Source organism: Mesocricetus auratus, unplaced genomic scaffold (genome assembly GCF_017639785.1).
Source record: "Mesocricetus auratus isolate SY011 unplaced genomic scaffold, BCM_Maur_2.0 Super-Scaffold_100006, whole genome shotgun sequence".
NCBI lineage: Eukaryota > Metazoa > Chordata > Mammalia > Rodentia > Cricetidae > Mesocricetus > Mesocricetus auratus.
Window position 1 is genome coordinate 96,477,658 of NW_024429190.1, and position 20,177 is coordinate 96,497,834.

The 20,177-nt window shown below is 45.2% G+C and overlaps 1 protein-coding gene across 5 annotated transcripts in view; it reads right to left on the reverse strand.

The window, feature by feature from the left end:
• Positions 1-20,177, reverse strand: part of Grid1 (glutamate ionotropic receptor delta type subunit 1) — a 703,193-nt gene that overhangs the window by 359,942 nt on the left and 323,074 nt on the right. The window lies entirely within an intron of this gene.

Genomic DNA, 20,177 nt, shown 5'->3' on the forward strand with positions numbered 1-20,177 from the left:
ATCCAACACTGTCTCACCTCCATAGGCTCCATGGAGCACATACATTCACTCAGACACAAACACAAAAACATAAATGAAAAATACATCTTTTTTTTAATGGGGTAGAGCAAAGGGGAACCTGCCTTCCAATTTTTCTCCCCTGTGAGTTCTGTCAATGAGGTAAGAGGGTTTGCCCTGCCATGCACTCTCACCACAGTGTCCTGCCTCACCCCTGACTCAAGAAGATGGACCCAGTAAATCATGTGTCAAAGACTACAGCGCTGCAATCTATCTCAGATATTCTATAGTGTCTAGCACAGGAACTCTGGAAGTCAACTACATGTGAGGCCGGAGCCTTTGTAAATAGGACCAGCACTTTTATAAGAGAAGGCTGAGACTGAGAGGGTTTCTTTGCTACTTCCACAACGAGAACATTCAGGAAGAAAAATGTCTTTCACTAACCAGGAAGTATGCTTTCACCAGGCCTCAAGTTTGATGTTCTAGTGATCCAAGGGATTCAACCTCCAGAACTAGGTGAACATTCCATTTGTAAACTATGCAGAGTGTGGTATTAATGTTACAGAAGTGCAAATGGTCTAAGACACTTAAGAGGGTAACTTTGTATTGGAGAAAAGGAAACACATGATTTGGGGGTGTCACATTAAATAATGGATTTTAGCTAATTAATAAAGTCTAAGCTCTGCCCAAGGCCAGGTAGAGATGAATGGAGGTTGTTGTATCAGTAACTTTTCTGTTGCTGTGACTATATACCATGACCAAAGCCACTTACACAAAAAGAAGTTTATTTTGGCTTATGGTCCCAGAAGAATGAATCCATTGGATCAGGGAGGCTTAGCTCAAGACGTAGGCATGGTGGCAGGAATGGGAAGCTAAGACCTCACACCTTCAAAGCAAACCCAAAGCAAGAAGAGTAAATTAGAAGAACTATTTATGCAGCTTTAACCTCTCAAAGCACATCTCCAGTGACACACTTCCTCCAGCAAGGACTCACCACCTAAACCTTCCCACACAGCATCGTCAGCTAGGAACCAAATACTCAAATACCCGAGCCTGTGGGAGACATTTCTCATTTAACACACCACCAAGGTCAAGTAAAACAGTTTTGACCTTTGCCAGCAGCCTAATAAGTACAGTGGGTCCTCACACCTCCTCAGTGGTTAGTCCTATTTCCTGGGTGTATGTTGGAATGAGTATCTTCTGCAGTAATGTGAGCTTCCCAAGTGACTCTCTAATAAGAGCCAAGAAAGTACAAAGGGCAAACAGAAAACACTTCTCTCTTCCTACAAAAATAACACGACAAAGCACTGCCCTGTCCCTTGGGGAATCTGAGAAAACAACTCTGTCGTTAAATATTTGGTGAAAAGCAGATACCCATAGTCACAGCCTTGTGTAATTTCTAGGTTGGCAGATGTACAAGATAATAATTCATAGAGACCACAGTAGATGGTCATAAACTTACCCAAGTAGTGACTGCTGTTGTATGTTCTGCTCCTGACATGGTCTCTTGATTAGATCAAATCAATACAGACCCCAGCAACTGGGCCAAGGCTATTGATCTGTCAGTACTTTTCATTCCCCCATTATAACACTAAACAAAAAGTACACAGCAAGCCTTCAGTGTTATACCTGTGCAGAATATTACATTTCTCATTTGGAGCCATACAGGCCATAAGAATGTGATGGTCTTGCCATCTACAAGAACACCATGGTGTTGTGAGAAAAAAAGCAGAGAGCATAAATTATCAGGTACATAACACATGGTAAGACAAAAGCATATATCTAAGATAAAAAGATAAATAACCTCTATGAAGATACAGAAAACTGCTAGTATTGATTATGTTTCCTGAAGGCTCAGAACCCTGAGGTTTGTTAGAATATAGTCTGAAAAATAATTGGAAAATGGTATTCTTGATATTCTGGCACAAGAGGATATCCTCCAAGCCAGATTTAGGCCATTTTCATAAGATCGGCTGTGCCTACTCAATAGTGTCCAGCATGGTGAGGTTTGTGGACTGCTGACATCATCTAGCTGGAGCAGGGTCGTCTTTGGACCTTCACATGAGTATCTGGCCACTTTCCCCAAATATTTGTCTGCAAATAGGCCCTAATTTCATGTTCTCTGGGGTCTGGGAAGTAGCTACAGTATACAGGCAGAAGAAGACCAGTAGAAGATCCCCCACCTATGAGGCTGCAGGGCATTTCACTCATGCTAGGTGTAGACTCTGTGGTGCTGTAGTTTCCAGCCATCCCCACCACCAATAGTAGCCCTCACCCAGTCTCATTGATTAGCCAGTGAACACTGATGGACTTATACTATGGATTAATGTTAGGATCTTAGGAGTGTATAGGTCCCAGTAATCAAATCCAGATCATCAGGTGAGACAGAAGGAACTATTTCCAGGCAGGTCTGACAATTGTTGAGTGGAGTTTTGACAAAGATAAGTCTCTCTGCCTTATCCACACTTGAGTACAACAGCCTTGACACTTAACGATGTTGGGGAAGTCTTATGTCAATAAAGCACTGTTGAGACAATAGGAATCTAGATAGGTGGGACTAGGAGTCCAGGAGAACTCTGGGAAGGAGAAACACAGGAGAGTCGAGATATAACGCCATGGGGTAGGAAGCCCGGAACTATTCTCTGGTAAGAGAAATACTTAGATTAACAATTATGGGATAACTACTTAAGTCAGAGCTATCCAGTAAGAAACAAGCAAGGCCAACAGCTTCATAATTAATACAGCATCTTGTGTGTTATTTGGGGACTATAACGCGGCAGATCCCAGGCGACTGGTGGGTGATAAACCAAAGCGGCTAGCAAGGAAAAAGCCTCTTTTTACATAACTCCAATAACTCAGGACTCAAAATTACTACACTTAGTCAAGATGTTGCATGGAGCCCTCACAAGAAACATGCCTGCTATTCCTATGGCTCGGGAGCCATCTCGCGTCCTCTTTGGCAAAGAACTGTGGCCATTTTGTGAGGCATGTCCTGACACTCAGTCTAATGGGGAAAAAGAGCCTACATGTGGGCAGTGTCTGCTGCCTAGTACAGACTAGATGTTTCCAAACTTGCTAATCCGAAAATCTAATAGTGTGCATGGCATTCTACTGTGAGGTAGGAGTATGTATACACATTATCAAAAGGTCCCACCACCTGCACACACTTTTATCACACCCCACATCTGTTCATATGGCACTCTCTTGATTAGAATGGGGAGGGACACAGGCAGCACACTCTATAGGTCACTTGACACAGTACAGTCATCCCTCAGTATCCATGGGGGAATGCTCTAGAGACCCTACCACCCACCTCTCTAATACAGGAGACAGAGTAAAGAAGTCTTAGAGCTGGGCATGGTGATGCCCGCCTTTAATCCCAGCACTCAGAAGACAGAGACAGGGGGATCTCTGTGAGTTCAAATCTAGCGTGGTCTACATGGTGAACTCCAGGACAGACAGAGACACATGAGACCCTGTCTATAGATAGATAGACAGACAGACAGACAGACAGACAGACAAGTAGGTAGGTAGGTAGGTAGGTAGGTAGGTAGGTAGGTAGGTTTGAGAGCAAATTGATGCCATGCCAATGCAGTCAAGTCTATCCATGGTGATTGTGTGAGGCAGATTAGAAGAACAGCTCAAGTTCAGACACAAGTTCACAGTTCATAACAGTCTGGCTACCTCATAAAACCATGGCCCAGTGGGACATAACTATGTTATCTAACCTAGACTCCTCTCATTGTTACCCATGGCTTTATTCATTTTTTACATAAACTAGAGAAACCATAGATTTCATTAAGGGAAAGTGAGAATAATCTCGTGAGTAAGATGGGCTCCAAGCAGACAGACTCCATTTTCTCATTATTCTCTCAACTTTTCACAGTCTGTGCAAAAAGAGCTGCTCAGTTCACAAGCATCCCATCATTTCCTCAGGAGAAGATGGCTTCCCTTGTTTGTTGTGAACATCCTAAAGGTAGGAGACAGACACTCAAGTAGTAAGCAGTATCAGGGACATGGGGAGAAAATAGAAACTTGGAAATAAAACCATTCTGGAATATGAAGATGGCCATGGTGTGGGCATGGATGAAGGAATATGAGGCAATGGAGGCATGGGCATGGATAAAGGAATATGAGGCAATGGAGGCATGGGCATGGATGAAGGAATATGAGGCAATGGAGGCATGGGCATGGATGAAGGAATATGAGGCAATGGAGGCAGACAAGAAGCTCAAGAGATGAGACATCATGGCGGTAAAGAACACTACACAAACAGCCGAGTCACCCAGCATTAAGTCTGCTCCACAGAAGCCAAGGAAGGCAATTTCCCAGGGCCCAAAACTCAGCGGTATGATAGGAAGTAAGGAAGAGGCTTAGTAGAATGATTAGCTTGACCTCACATGGCAGTGTGTGTCACAGGAGTATCAAAGACCTTTGTTTCCAAATCCTATAGGCCAACAATAGCAAATGTTTGCTGAGAAATCAAAGGAAGCTAGACTTCTTCATGTTAAACCATGCATGCAGCAGTTAGAAATAAGATTGCTTTACAGCTCCTCTCCAAAATGTATATAGACTTGCTCTGTCTCCTCCCCCTGTATCCCTCAGGAGTAGAGAACAACGGCTCACACAAAGTTCTCGAACAGTGTGCACGGGATATCAAGTGAACAAATGATTCTGGATCTCCATTTGCTCCATTTCATGTCTTTCCAGCTTCTGTGACATCTTGTATTAAAAGATTCTGAAAACATGGCTGACTATATGCCTGTCTCATTCTCTTATGTGTATTATTCTGTCTCTTCACAAAATAATGAACCCCTTCATGTCTCTAACCATGTGACCAAGAAGCCACGGATTTTAGCATTGAAGACATCACCCCACACTCAGTGTCCATATCCTGGTTAGGATCAATATTATCTTGAGTCTAGCAATGGCTCATTCATTGATCCGACAAGCCTTTCCTGAATGCTGCTTTATGTCAGTAAATCTACCTGCCAGTTCCTAAGACAGAAATGATCTGAGACCCCAGGAAAAGTCTGCATGAACATGACTGCAGAGACCAGAGGATTGCCAGACTCGCTGTTAAGTATTCCTCAGTTCACAATCTATCCCAGCCATTTACTTGGCTATAATGAGACCTTTGCTCTCCAAGTCCCAGGTCTTCCATTCATCTACAGGAGTAACAACCAAAATTAAAATTTCTGGCATGTGGTTGAGTATCAATCCAACACCTTCCCTAACTCTTCCTCTCTTTCTTTGTTTCCACGGGATCCAGCATGTGGCTAGACATACAGTTGGAATAGTTGGGGGAGGCAGGATTACAGCATCTATGCTGACTGGTAAGCAATGATACCATTCCAGACTACTGACTTTTGCTACAGAGATGCATCCATCAGACTGCTAAGGTGGGGCTAGGTGCCAGATCATCTACCACCTCTGTCAATAGAATTGGTATTTCTTCAGCCACCTTGAGCAGGCTCATGTGGGCCACTGTCCATTTGGCTGTGTAGACCCAAGTCAGGGGGCAGGTGTATATATAGTAAGCATCCAATTCAGACGCTGTCTAGGTGACATCTCTAATGACTTCCACACTTGAGCCACGCATATGAATCAAAGTAACAAGCCCTGGAAATGCAAGTGATCTGTCTGCTCCAAGTCTGCTGTGGTAACAAATGAAGCTACGTGGTTCCAGAAAGGGAAGAGAATACGAGGGAATAAAAAGGAAAGCCCTACATGGGCTTTACAAAGCTACAGAGAGGAGGGACAGCAAGAGGTGGCATTACCACAAAATCTAATCAGTGTTTCAGTGGCGCTAGTTTCAGCAGGAAGATGCTGAGATGCATTCCAGTGCCTGGGCCGGTGCAACTTCTCACCCATCCCTGAACCCACCATCAGTTTCCCAACTCCATGCCATAGAACAGCCCTTTTCCCTCACATATGGTCCCAACAACTTCCCTAACATATTTTCCAGACATTTCTACCACCACTCAGATCCCCACTCAATCCTCACCTATACCCACCACACACAGCTCCACTGTGGAGGAAGGATCTGTTAACAACGATTATGTCCAATGAGCAGTCTCCCAGCTTCTATTTCCATTCAGAGATGATTAACCAAGTGCCACGCCCATCTGCCACAGGAATACAGACTTCTCACCAGTTCTGGAGAGACTCACACACACCACACCATCTCTAGTCCTAGCCAAGCCTTGGCATTGCAAACCTACCCCCTAAAACACACCAGCTTGGTCAGAATCCCATGGGTTCCTACAGCAAACATACATGAAGCCTCCCACTCACTCTCCAGTCTCTCATAGCCCTGTAGGGAAAGACAAGGAAGGCTCACGAGAAGCGTCAGCAACGTTAAAAGAGAGACAGCCACCTATGCCAAAACGTCTGGAACAGCGCTATCGCCATACATATGCAGCGTTCTCACCCGGCGTGACAACTGTCTCTCACTCCGGCAGCTCAGGTTCTTTATTAATGTTCTGCAGCCAAGAACAGCTGGCTTTGGTGGGCACATGTGACTGCAGGTGTCCACGCCTTCTGCTGGGCAGAGCCTTAGCCTGACAGAGTGTCAGAGGCTGATGTAGTGGGGTTTTTTTTGTTGTTGTTGTTGTTGTTTTCCAGACTTCCTGTTAGCTTTTGGGAGCCCACAAGCTTCAGCAAATAGCCTGAGTGCTAGGACACACCATCTCCAAGACTTGCTGCACATGGCCTCTGGCTGCCATCAAAAGGGAAGCCTCGTCTCCCTGCAGGGTCAGAGGCTGAGTGGTGGGAGGTTGGCACATGTTCCACAGTTGCTACCAGCACAGACCTGGGGTCCTGAGAGCATCCACACAGTGTGCTCTCTCCTTTCCCATGATGCAACCAAACATTTTCTCACAACTAGATAACCACAGGAGAACATGCACAACCAGTCCTCAAAATCTTCTGGAAAAGGTGCTCTGCATACAGGCCAAGGACACGGCAATCCCTAAGTCAGGATGCACAGCCGAGGCCTCGAGACAGTAAAAATGATGCGGTATTCTGTACCTACCACCACACAGGGTGCACTTACCTGCTCTAGGGCAGCACAGAGCAAGAAACAGGCATGGAGGCTGCCTTGAAACCCACTCAGGGCCACATTGAAACCAAGTGCAGCTTCTGTACCACAGAGGGGCCCACAGACTCACACACACCACACCACCTCTAGTTCTGATATCAGAAGCCCCTCCTTCGCCACTCCCTCTGTTCCAGACACCTGCATTCCAGGCCAGGTGGTGCTTCCTGGGACAAGGTTCTCACAAGCATGGCCAGGGTCCCTTTGGGGCATCCATGAGGAAGCAGCAACCGAGGACTACCAGGGGGAATGAGGGGCAGGATGTCAGGATAAAAAGTACTTCTTTTCCTGTTTATCACCCCAGCCCAATCCCAAGCATACTCCAGCCAGCAGGGTGAGCAGGTACAGATTGCACTTTCTGTTTACACACGCAAAGAAGTAGATCACGTTAGGGGCCACCCAGCAAAAGCATTGTCAGATTGTACACTTAATCCCCCAGAATCTCCCCCATGGGATACTGGGCCCTCTCTTTCACAGATAAAGCTGAAGCCACACAGCCAACGTGCTGGATAGTCAGTAGCAGCTCAGAATCCAAACAGCAGCTCTGTCTTCAACAACAGAAGGAAGACACAGACACCCAGGGCAGGCAGCCCCTGGGTCACACTTCCTGGGGCAGGGCACCCTGGTGACCATGACTATGTCAGTGGCAGCCCTGGTGCCCTGCCAGCTGCATTTGAGTAACTACACAGAGGTAAGAGAAATCCCAAACACACTGAAGGGTTGGAAATGCCCACGCTGAAAAAAAAAGATTAGATCTCCTCTAGCTGTCCTACCATGGGGGGAAACGTGACAGATGTCATACATCACCTCCAGCCAAATTCAATTTGTACCCATTTATAACACAAACATGTCTCAGATGTACCATCCACAGTGCTCATTTAGCATTCTGCACACTCTCATCAGAGCTGGCGGCTCTCCGGGCTATAGTGAGACGACTCGCGATCCACTTAGAGGTAAGCCTATTCCCAGGCAGAAGAGAAATTGGTTTACTTTAGATAGTGGAGTGGTGAGCCCACCCACATTTGCGAAGAACCAGAATGAGCAAGGATGGGGGGGGCGGGAATTCAGACTTTAACCAGACATCAACTTTAGTGTAAACCGGACTTCGGGTGTGTATGATGCATACGTGATCTCGTATGTTGTGAGGGCATGAGAAGAATAATAACACATATGTGCTGGGGCCGAGGGTCTATGGAAACTCAGTGCTTTCTGCTCTATTTTGGTTTGAGTTTAAAACTGCTCGCTTAGGATGGAGCCTGGAATAGAAGAGAAGTCACTGAGTTAGATATCCTGATTTTCTGTGCTAGACATGGCCACTGAAGCCGATGATTGGGGATCAAGCCCCCCACCACCACCACCACCAAGCCTGAGCAGCTGCCCCTTGCTTTGGCTTAGTCTCTGCCTGGTCTGTGGGGCTCCGTGGAATCAGGTCGCACTGAGCTCTTACCTTCAGCACTAATTTGCTCAATGACCTTGGCAAAGGTCTTTAAGCCTTATTTCCTGCCTGTTAGAATGAGGCTGAAGGTGACTCTGAGTCACAGAAGATGCAAGACAGGGAAGGGGACTAGAAAGCACTTTTTAAATGCTCCATTGCCAGCTCTGGCCCCACATTTGCAAAATGCCAAACCATCGTGTCAACCAGCATTAGGAGACAAAAAGTAAGGAAACAGGACAGCAAAAGGCCCTGAAAAGAAAAGGGGAAGCCTTGTGAGAGCAGCACCCTCAAAATTCTGAGACCTTTTCAAAAGTAAAGTCTGTTGACATATAACACACATGTAGAAGAGTGTAAATATCCAGAGATGAGTGAATTGTTATAAGTGAACACACAGATTAAAAATTAAATATTTGTAAGCCTGCCCCTGCCCTGCCCCCACCCCACGAAGTCTTAGGAACCACTTTACAAGTTGTTCTTGTTTCTGATTCTCAAATGAGGTTAACACAGCCCAGACCAGACTGCCTGGGACGAGGATAAAAGTGTTGAAAGCCTCTCCACACAGAAAGGCTATGTCCCTGATCAAAGCTTGGAAGGAATTCACTCATAATTGTGACACTTTATTTGAAGCCTTGATCTGTCAGACAGAAGCCAGTCAAATTAAGAAAAGGTGCCCTCTCCCTGTCTAAGCTTCTCTGGCTTCCCCAGGAAGAATTTGGTGGCTGGGGGGCAGGTGGGAGACTTCGTTGCGACCTGGTGGCTCCACCCTGGTGCTCAGGTTGGGTCAAAAGGAGCAGTCTCAAGGATGCTCTGATGTGTGCTTCTAACAGAGGGTCCACCCCTATGGGTAAGGGATAACTGAGCACCTTTCCTCCTGCAGAAGGTAGCAATGGTACCCAGAGATGTCTATTGAGGTGGGGGTGTTTGATTATTTTCTAGCTTCTTTGTTTTTCTTACCTTTTTTTCTGGGTGAAGTTTTTTTTTGCGGGGAGGTAGTTGATATAGGGTTTCTCTGTGTAGTTCTTGCTGTTCTGGTACTCTGTAGATCAGGCTGGCCTTGAACTCACAGAGGTCTGCCTGCCTGTGCTTCCTGAGTACTGAGATTAAAGGTGCACACCACCGTCTTCCCTGAATGAAGTTTGGGGGAGACTATGAATGAACTTTATTTCCGTTTAGTTTTAGGGATTGTTGTTTGTTTGGTGGGGGGAGTCTCATTATGTAGCTCAGGCCAGGTGGAAACTAACTCTGTAACACAGCTGACTTTAAACCCCTAATCTTGCCTTAGTTTCCCAAGTGCTATGATTATACATATGTACCACCAGTTGTGACATTGGCCTTTAAATATTTTTATTTGTCCGTTGGTAATTTCATACAGGAATACAATTTATTTAGACCATTCCTACCCCTTAATCCCTTCCTCCAACTCCTCTCTCACACACATTTCCCCTCTCAATTCAGCTCCGCTTCTTATTTTTTATGACCCATTCAGTTCAATTACTGCTAGCAGTACACACATGAGTATAGGGGACACACTAAAGCATGGGCAACCTACCAGGAGTCAAAGCACTGAAGAAACTGACCTGCCTCCTCCACTGCCAAGAGCTCCTCAGTTCCAAGTGAGATCTTGAGAGCTTCTTCCCTCTGCGCATTGGAGAGTTGACTTATTTGATCATGTATGGTCTTGAAGAAGAAACGTGGCTCGTGAGTGTGAAAGCCCTGTCACATCTAGAAAACATTGGTTTAAAGCAAGTTTTGGCTCCCACAATCTTCCCACCACCTCTTCCATGATGTTCTCTGAGCCCTGTGGGGTAAGAGGGAGGATATAGACTTCTCATTTAGATCTAAACACTTCCCATCATTTATTCTCTGCACACTGACAAGGCGTGGGTCTCTGTGTAAGCCACCTCCCAGTGCATAAAGGAGCTTCGCCAATGAGGGGTGAGAATGCACCAGTCTGTGGGTGTAAGAATAACTATTAAGAAGACAGCTACATACTATGTCACATTAACAAAATATTATTAGTAGGTCCTGTCCTAGAGCCTATGACCTCCCCAGCCATGGGTTCTTGGCATGAGTGCCCTCCTGTGCAGGATGCCTAATGCCCAGCTAGAAATTTGTTGATTATTCAGATAACTTTCATACCATGATTCAACAATGTGTATATCTTGCCAGACCAGCCATTATTTTACTTTGCAGAGCTCATGGCTAGGTAAGACTATTAATGCCTTTTTTCCTCCAAGGCCTGCACAGCACCTTCAGGCACTATGAAAGCCAGCCAATAGAGAGGGTACTTCTGGGTCAGTATCAATTGTTTTTCTACATCCTGTGATCAAATGGATAGCATCTTTGGCAACAGAGTCTTACCACTAAGTTCTAGTAGGTAACCACTGAACAAGGGCAATATGCTCTACTGTTTTGAGGGTGTTTGAAACACACTTCCCTGAACAAACAACATAATCCAATACCTGGTACTGGAATTTTGTTTCGTTGGTTTTTCTGTTGTTTTGTGTTGTTTTTGGTAGCCTTTGACTTCTGGAAGGAGCATCATTCATTAACTTATAAGCTTTATGAGCAGTTTTACACTCATATCCAAATTGAACAAGAAATTTCGAGTTCCCATAGACCCTCTGGCCCAGCATAGGTGTGCCCCCCCCCGTTATTGTCCCTCTCACATCCTTACAACATACGAGGCACACATACATATCCAAAGTTCAGTTTACACTAAAGTTGATATCTGGGTAAGGCCTGAATTTTTCCCATTTTCCCACACGCTACCATCTCAGAATAAAGCATAGAGCTATTGACCTCCCAGTTTTCAGAACTGCACCCTTAGATGTATGTGAAGGCTGGCAGGTGAGTCTACAAAGGGCAGAACAACCCTGTTCAGCATAAATCCAATGTATGCAGGGCTAGGGACATGGCTCAGTGGGTAAAGTCCTTGCCATACAAACATGAAGCCCTAAGTTCAAATCTCTAGCCTGGTGCATGCCTATAATCCCAGCGTTCCTAATGAAGAGAGATAGAGACAGGAGAGTCTCTGTGAGCTCATGAACCAGTCAGCCTGGCACACTCTGGGGCAAACAACAAAGAGACTCGATTTCAAACAACTTGGAAGGTGAGGACTGGTTTACAAGGTTGTCTCTGGCCTCCATACACAGCAATGTCACACCTATACTCATACACATAAGATACCGCACACACAAACACACATGTGTAAATGCATACACACGTATGCACAAAAAAGGGAGGAAGGAAATATTATTCAAGTACATATTTGATCAAAACTGCTCAGTAGTCACCAGTCTTTCAAAGGGTAAGTAGAATTAGACAAAATTAATTTAATACCATATATAAACAGTTATTTCAATGCACAATCAATGCAAAATTACTAACAATAATAAATATTTAAAAACATTATAGAGATTATGAAAAAACTACTAATAAGATACTTTACATTCTTCTTGTAAACTAGAGTGTACTGTAATCTTAGAAGACATACCAATCAAAATGTTAAATTTCCAGCAGAAATACTTCATCTGATTTTAGATTTCATAGAAGTTATCTTAGAAATGTAGACTCATATAATCAAATGTTTCCAAACAGAATTAAATTTTTCTCTAATCAAGTATCAAGTTCTTCTATTTTAAATTTATTTGGATTAAATATTATTAAAAATTCAGGCCCTCCATAGCAGCAGTCACTTTCAAGTCCTTGCTAGTGATCCATGCTATAGACAAAAGGGGGCATAGATGAAGGCAGACGAGGACACAGGTCAGTCGATGAAAACTCTGTCATAATGGATATTTTCTTTGGTAGAATAAAAAGCAGTGTTAACCTTATTTCCTATCATATTCAAGAGGGTTTACTTCAAGGCCATCAGTCTACTGGAGGATGGTTCTAACAAAAACAGTTTCCTTAGACTCATAGAAACACCAGGCAATAATCCAAGGTCACATTGGGGAGGCCCACAGACCTTAGTCACCTAGTCAGAGCAGCCTCAGCTCTGCTGACTGCTCCTTCCACCTGCAGCGATCAGAGCCTTCCTCCTGGCACTCCCACCTCCTGCTTGGCCTAAGCATCCTTCCTGACCAGTTGAATGAGTCAGCCAACAGGGCCCCTTTCACATTAATGCTGTCTCTGGCAAAGGGAAAAGGTATCTCTCCCAGAAACACTGTGGAAACTAAATCGGGGTCATCATGGTAGCCACTGCAACCCATACTAGCTACTCATGTGACCTGCAGTCTTGCTGTGCTCTGTGAACCATCATAAGCACCTCAAGGAGCACCATGCCATAGAACTCACAAGTCCATAGGATAAGTACTGAGAAGTGCCATGCCATAGAACTCACAAGTCTATAGGCTAAGTACTGAGGAGTGTCATGCCTTAGAACTCACAAGTTCATAGGTTAAGTACTGATAGGATCCCATTTATTCTTACTGTCTTCAATCATTTTGTCCGACAACCTACTTCATGCTCCCTGTTCCTTCAGATTGCCCATACAAACCCCTAGCTTAACACGAATCCCTAATATCAACTGTTCATTGATAATCCCTGCATATGTATACCATATAAGCACAGCCCACTGAGAAACCTCAAGGTTCTATTCAGCATCTCTCTTGGAACATTCTCCTGACTTATGCTACTTGATTCATATATGATTTTACAGCCATGTAAGCAAGGATCTAGTTCTGATCCCAGACTTACTTTATATCTTATTTGTTATGACCTCCCTGAGTTGAGTTACATCTACCCTCTTAACATGACCAGAGTCTGGGAAACAGAACCTTCATCCAGCAACTGATGAAAGCAGAGGCAGACTTCCGCAGCTAAACACTGAAATGAACTCCTGGAATTCAGTGTCAGAAAGGGAGAACTGATGAGCAAAGGAGTTAAGATTGGGCTGGTTTAACCCACAGAAACAGTTGACCTGAACAAGGGGGAACTATTGAACCCCGGATTGATGGCTGTGTGGAAAGCATGGGACTGACCCAGACCCCCTGAATGTGGGTGCCAGTGAGAAGGCCTAGGTAATCTATGGGGCTTTGGGTAGTATTTATCCCTGGCATACAAATAGACTTTGAGTGCCCATGCCACAATGAGGGATGCTCTCTCAGCCGGGACTCTTGGGGAGGGCCTAGACCCTACCCTGGATGACATGAAAGACTCTGGAGATCTACCATGGAGGTCCTCACTCTATCTGGGGATCAGAGTGGAGATTGGGTGAGAGAATGGGAGGCCTGGTGGGGAGGGATGGGGAGGAGGGGAGGGAGAGACAGCTGGGATTGACATGTGAAACAAGATTGTTTCTAACTTAAATAAAAAAATGGAAGAGAAAAAACTGAATTCTCCTTCCTAGTCTGTGCTATATACAAGGGCTACACCACTTCTTACTCCAGCTACAGCCAAAAAGAAGGAAGGAAGGAAGGAAGGAAGGAAGGAAGGAAGGAAGGAAGGAAGGAAGGAAAGAAGGGAGGGAGGGAGGGAGGGAGGGAGGGAGGGAAGGAGGGAGGGAGGAGGGAGGGAGGGAAGGAGGGAGGGGGAAGGAGGGGGGAGGGAGGAAGGAAGGAAGGAAGGAGGGAAGGAAGAAAGGAAGGAAGGGAAAAATAAGCACAACTATGTCAGACTCCTTAGTACACATCAAGCAAGTCTTTGTTTGTTACCTGAATGAGTGCCATACTCTTCTCATCCTATCCTCTTCAGTGCCTCTGAACCAAGGAGTAGTCATGCATTGCCATTGCTATAACAAAATACCTGAAGTCGGGTACTTTAAAATAAAAATAAGTATATTCATCTCATAGCATTTGGCATTCAAAGGTATGACACCTCCATCAGCTTCAACGTCTCGAGAATCTCATAGTGGGTTGCAGCTTGGTACTGGGAGCAGGTGCAAGAGAATGAGACATCACTTGGCGAGAGACCAAGCAAGAGCAAAATGAGAGGCCAGTTTTGGAAGCTTGCTCTAGCTCTCTGAAAGGCCTCACCACCTCTCAGCCTCACTATACTGAGGCTCAGGTTCCCAATATATGAACCATGGGAGACACTTGTAAAACTAGGGCAAACCATAGCAGAAATCAGTCCTTTGTATCTACAAGCAATGAGGATGGAAGGGGGGTGGTTCACTGGTCAAAGCCCCCGCCTCCATCAGAGGATGGAGAGCAGGGTGCACTCTGCATTCTGACAGCCCACGGACCACAATAAAGCATTGGTCCAGTTGGACTGTCTGGGACGAGACCACCCCGTTGTCAGGATGGAGATTGTACAGAGGGCTGCTTAGCATCTCACAGAAACTTGCCTGCTTCACCCAGGCCACCTCTCCCCAACTCTCCCCGCAGGCATTTGGTGTGACAAAGCCATTTAAAGGCCTCAGAAATGAGGATGAGAAGCAGGATGAGAGGTGGCCAGCACCCAGGCCCCAGGCAGCGATCATGGGGTGCAGATAGTTTGTGGGCCTCTCTGATGCTCTCATCTATCTCACATCAAGTGAGAAAAGAGCTATTTTCCCCCCAGGCAGCATGCCTACAACTTCAATCAGCCCAAAATATGCCTGGCTAAATGTGCTGGTGAGATGTTCTAAGTGGTACCCAGAGCTCTCTGAGAAACCGTAGTGAAGCCTCACCATAAAGTGTGATGTGATGGGGCCAGGGCTCCACTGAGGAAGCAGAGCTAAGCTGAGTACAGGCTCCTCCCAGAAAAATTTGGCCCAGTTCTGAACCCCACTTCTCAGTCTGGCTGCAGTCCAGACCCCTTCTTCTCCCCCATGGTGCATCCTTGTGACCTCTCGGCTTCTCAGGCTGACTGGCTGCCTAGTGGACCTCTCTCCCTGCTCAACTCCCTTTACTACCGTTCACTGATGGTCCCAGGATGTTGGAGACCTCCTACTCCCCACATAAAGAAAGGCAGTAGATGGGGATCCCCACCCTCATCTTACAAAGCAGAAGAAAAACATCCGAAGAATAAAAGAAGGGAGGCGGGAATTTTAAGTATCTTATGGCGGTATTTGTGTACCAGAGTCTCTATTCCAAGCTCTTTACAGAAAAGCCCATGTGGGGAGTACATGACGTCCCAATGAGCAAAAACGGGAAATATAACCAGTGGCCTAAAACTGCCTTAAACCAAAGCGTGTGATAAGAGGGTCTCAGAATGCTCTTTCCTCTATTTGAGGAGATGCTGCCTGTTGGAGGAGTTGGCCTAAGAGGTGAATTCTCCAATTCGCATACGCTTGTACTCAATTTCTGACTTCCTCATCAGCTCTGATTCAGGGACCATGGATTCTATTCATTGAGTCTAGGCCACCCCCACAGCTGTAGTCGGGAATAATAATGGTGTTGATGCTTCATTTGGGGTGAGAACTAAGTAACCCAATACACATGGAACATGTAGTACCTGGTGCAAGGGTAATTCCTCACACCAGGCCTGCCTGTGTCTGCTGTTGGGCGACAAGCTCCACCCTGGAGACCAGATGGCTCATTATTCTGTGTTGCCCTGCATTTGGCCTCGCTTGCTTAATGCAGAAAACAAGCAGCTCGTCCACTTTCCAGCTGGGCCCAGTAGCATGGGTCCATAATCCCAGTTGGGCAAATTAGTGAGATCCCCTTCTCAAGGTAAAGAGCAGAAACAGAAGCAGGACCGTGCGTGGCTCAGCGGCACAGCGCTTGCTCAGCAAGCATGAAGGCCTGGTTTCAACCCTAATACCAATGTGTAAAAAGGATCCCCACCATGTAACTTTACTACGGTGATATCACAGTCAAAAGGATCCACTAAAGGACAACACATACATACATGCCAAGCACATCACTTTTGTCCTGAAAGCCCGTAGAGAGGGGCCACTATTTCACAAAGGTAAAAAGTCCTAGGGAATTATTTTCATCATGTGTCACACAGCTAGTAAGGAATGCCTCTGAATTTTGAACCCAAAATAGAAGCTAATGCTTGTGTTCATTGCTGTGTCTATAAGAAGAGATTATACAACCCACAGGGTGGGAGGGGGGGAAACCAACCCAGCAGCCAGCTGGACTCCTCACTGTGAGCTAACAATTCAGTCTAGGGATTTCAGTTAACCAGCAACTATGCTTCTAGCCCCCCCCCCCCCAACAATACAACTGAACTTGGAGGCACATACCTAAAATCCAGGCCTCTAGGCCTGGAACCTTCTGTGCCCTGGGACAGGAAGCTACTCCTGTGGTGCCACCAGGAGCTCCCACTCAGCTGTAGTGAGACCACTGCTTCACCAATCTACAGGTTTTGCAAGAGTAGCATTCGCATGCCCAACACAAGCCCATGAAAACCCAGAATTTTGAGAACAATTAGCTCAAACTAACATATGTGCAATATCTGTATTATTGCATAATTTATATACATTTCACACTGTTTGTGGGGGATATAAGCACCACACCAGAAAGTGTTTGCATATAGATGACGGCTTATAGACATATGCTTGCATTTGATGGGTAATATCTGAGATGCGCACGCATGCAAACACGGATGCAAACACGGAATGCTTGCTTACTACTGCAACTTGAAGTGCACTGATCCTTCGCCAGTTTGTTAATTTTTAAAATTTACAATACTGAAATGTCCATTTCTGAATATATAAATGATTTCCAACTGCCTGATGAGCTGTGGATGCCAAGCAGCAGAGGGAAGCAGCTTCACTTAGAAAAAGTCAGGAATGGGGTTCACTGTGGTTAAAACCATGCAGAACAATGGCTGTCAAAAAAAAGCCATTTCCTGAGTCCAACTGGCCATCTACTCCAATGACACTTACAGACACAGTCAGATCATGCCCTTTGCTGGCCACCATGCCAGCCACTGGGGACCCAGACGTGAACCCAATGAGGAAAAAGCAGCTCCGACCCGGAAGAGTGCAGCTAAGTGCTTGGTAAATGGCACTAGCTACGGTGGTGGGCAAGAGGCTGACATTTGGGGTGACGGGACCTGCCCAAGTACAGAAGCATAAGCACAGCTTGAGTCCCTGTGTCAAGAGAAAATGAAAAACACCTCCTCAGCACAGAACCCTAGTTATCTTGTAAATGCAGCAAAGTATATATCACATGAAATTGACCATGGTAGCCATTTTAGGATATGCTCTCTAGTGGTATTTAATACAATCACAAACTATATACACTGCTGTGAAGCTATCATCTCCATCCAGTTCTAAAATGTTCTATTCATCTCCATAGGAAACCCCATGTTCATCCCTACTGCCTGCAGCTACTCATAAACATTGATCTGTCTGTATAAACCAGTCCATTATAGAATGTTCAATGTTCTTCTTTCACTCAATGTAATTATTTCAAATTTCATCCAACTAAAACCACATCTTAATATTTTGTCCTTTTTATGGCAGAATAATATTCCATTGTGTGGATGTACCACATTCTGTTATTCATTACATAGTTTCCATTTGTGAGTTATTGTGACTAGTGTTATAAACTCCTTACCTGATCACTCCAGATCTAAGGAGGTGTTGACAGTGACTTGGGTCATCATATCACTCACAGAGAATACAGAGCTATCCCTCTTGATGCCCCCGTGAGACCAAGACTTCGTCAGGAAAAGATGTTAGCTGCTGGCTTTTATCTATAGACACTGTCTCTGTTTTGCATCAAACACTGCCATGTGTTTCCTCGGCTCAGAATTCCTAATTGATTTATTGACATAAAACCAAGGCTCACATTACAATAGTCATTACAGAAACTGTTAATCATTAACCTGTAACTACTGTCATCAAGAATCTCTTGTTCGCTGCATATAGATGAGGGAAGATAATGAGTGTGCGAGCGAGACGTTACTTCATGCCGTACTCTGCTCCGAGCGAGATCCTTTATGGACGTTATCTGCCTGGATCCTCACAAGCAGCCATGCAAGTAAGAAATAGCATCCCCTGATATATAGACAAGAAAACTCAAGCTCAGAGAGGTGAAGTGATTTGTCTCCGATCACACTAATGAGAGGCTGAGCTGGCACTCAGCCACCAGGTGTATGTGCCTCAGAAGTTGCCTCCTGGGTCACAGCCAACACTTCTTGATAGAAGAATTAATGGTGAGTCTGCATAGCCTGCCGCCACAACATCCTTGTCCTTCTGTCCCATTAAGGGGAGCACTGGAAAGTCTGCAAATAAACAGAACTCCTATTTGTTGCTACTGTGTGGGGGATGGGAGGACAAGTCTACTTCCTCCGTTCTGGGAAGGGTATAGCACACTGCAAAGCTATGGAATTTGCATCCTGATCAAAGTGTGGGAGTCAGGGTCTCCGGTGTGCTCTGATTTACCACATAACTACAGGAGAGTCAGACCATTGGTCAGATCCCGGTCTTCCTTGGAAAATATGAAGGGTTAGAGGAAATAGATTGATTGTCTAGAATGTTCTAAGAGTGATTCAATTGCTTCTAAATATAACATCTCTGTGCTCATGTGCATATCCATGAGACAGAGCTGGACTTCAGAACGGCTGAGTGTTAAGGGGCTCAGTACTTGCCATATAAAGCACTCCCCATTCAGCCAGAGCTCCCCTTGAGCAGGCCTCTCATCCAGAGCCCAAGAATCTGGGGATCCAATCGCTTGTTTCTGAGCATTCTTAAGGGAAAAGGTACCTATGGGCCACCAGAAAGGGGCATACCCATAAATATGAGTGATAGGTTTTTAACTAAATGAAGACTCCACCATCTAGAACAATTTACCCATAGTTAAATTAAAAAACAAAAGTCTCAGATCTTCTTCCAATAGACTTCTAAATCATAAAATACAAAAGTCAAAACTTTCCCATTAATTCTGAGAGGCAGAGAAGCTGGCTGGTTTGTGTTCTCACCTTCAGGCACTACAGCAACTCTTCTGAGACCAGGGCCCATTCCTCTTCCCACCTCACTCCAGGCTTCAGTTCTCTGGGATCACAGCTTTCCACCACGGCAATCTCAAAGCTGTGTCTGCAGCCCTATGATTTCTTATCTCCAGTATGACATGCCTCCTTCACATGTCCAAATGGATATGTCAGATGCATGTCTATCCTACAAGTCCAAAACCCCAAACTCCTAGTTTCCAAATCCCCCATTGGCAACCCATAATCTCTTCACCCCATCAAATGGACACTCTTCTTGCTCAATCAAAAGTGATGGCATCGCCTTTGACTTCTCTTCCTCTTGATGCTACATCCACATTCAGGCCTGTCACCTGCTTTCAAATGTATCCATAACATGGCCACTGTTCAGAGAGTTTCCCTGTGTCCCTTTCTGTTAATATCCCCATTCCCCCCTTGCCTTGATTACATCCATGCTGTTCTTAAAAGCCTCCTTCCTGTCTATGTCCTGCTATTATCTGTTCTCCACAGATTTGTTCAAAGTCTCTGCTAGCTTCCAATTTGGTGTAAAATCAGATATAATATATGTATGTATGTATTAGTAATTATATGTTAATACTTAAGACAGAACTAGCCAGTGAGAATCCCTGGACATTGGCCAACAGCATTGTAACTAAAAAAAAATTCTGATTTCCCTAGAAAGCGTCTCAGGGCCATAGCGAACTCTTGATTGTGCCAAGCATGCATCCCGACCCCACACTGACTGGTAACTCTTCCTAGTTTTTTTTCCTCCAAGGTCCCACTGGCTCATTCTCATGTCCACTCCAGACTTTTCCAAAGTCTCCACACCAGCATAGC